Here is a 973-nt window from a genome sequence, read left to right as displayed (position 1 = left end):
GGGGGGGGGCAACATTTGTTCAACCGGTGGTCCGATTTTCCGCCGTACAAACTTTTACGGTTATTTCCCCAGACCAAGCAGTTCACACACAGCTAAGGGGCTCCTTGGTTGCAACATATGGTGTCTTCACAGCCGACTCATTTAGACTAAGGAAAAAGAGAGTACAGCCAAAGATACTACACCCTACGGTACAGCGGTGTATTATACTACCTGCTCCTCACGATGGTGGTTTGCTACCACACACAACTCCAGTCAGGATTTTTGTTCCCCTGGGAGGCTAAACATGGGTTGCCGCGGCCAAGCTTTATAATTGACGGCCCAGCCAGCCGGTCTCCCGAGTGCCCACAAAGCCAACCACCGTGAAGGAATTGTGAGTCTCACAGAGTTCTCCCAGGGTTTTGGTACAGACAACATTGTTAAACATCTTCAGCTTTACTTCACTTCATAAGAAGTTGAAAAGTGAAGCCTACATATTCACCGTTTGGACATTTTAAAGCTGGTAAGTACAACTGGGTTATTAGATCGAGCTCTGTGTGTTAGTTCTATAGTTTAAAATTATATATAGAATCTAGATCTAGTTATTCTTTAAATGAGCGCCATAGGCCTAGATAATATAAAAATTATATATAAATATATATTATATTATATTATATTATATATACCGGGTATATATATAATTTCTCTCTATATAAACCCACTTCATTTCTCCATTAACTTATTATTGTGATGAAATGTTGATAGTGTTGGAGCATGAGAGTAAGGTGAGTTACAAAAAAAGGTTGTTATTCATTATATGAGGATACTAAAATCATTTTTCTACTTGGTTTTGTCATACCTGTCTAAATTTTAGGACGAGATTAGATTTGGCTCCACCTTTACGGAAAGTGTCAACCCTTCTTTTTGCTTCTTAATCTATGGTATGCACAGACACTGATATTTACTTACATTTTACTTTTTACAGATACCAGGTCTC

Source organism: Aplysia californica, unplaced genomic scaffold (assembly GCF_000002075.1).
Source record: "Aplysia californica isolate F4 #8 unplaced genomic scaffold, AplCal3.0 scaffold00198, whole genome shotgun sequence".
NCBI lineage: Eukaryota > Metazoa > Mollusca > Gastropoda > Aplysiida > Aplysiidae > Aplysia > Aplysia californica.
This window is presented reverse-complemented; position numbering follows the sequence as displayed.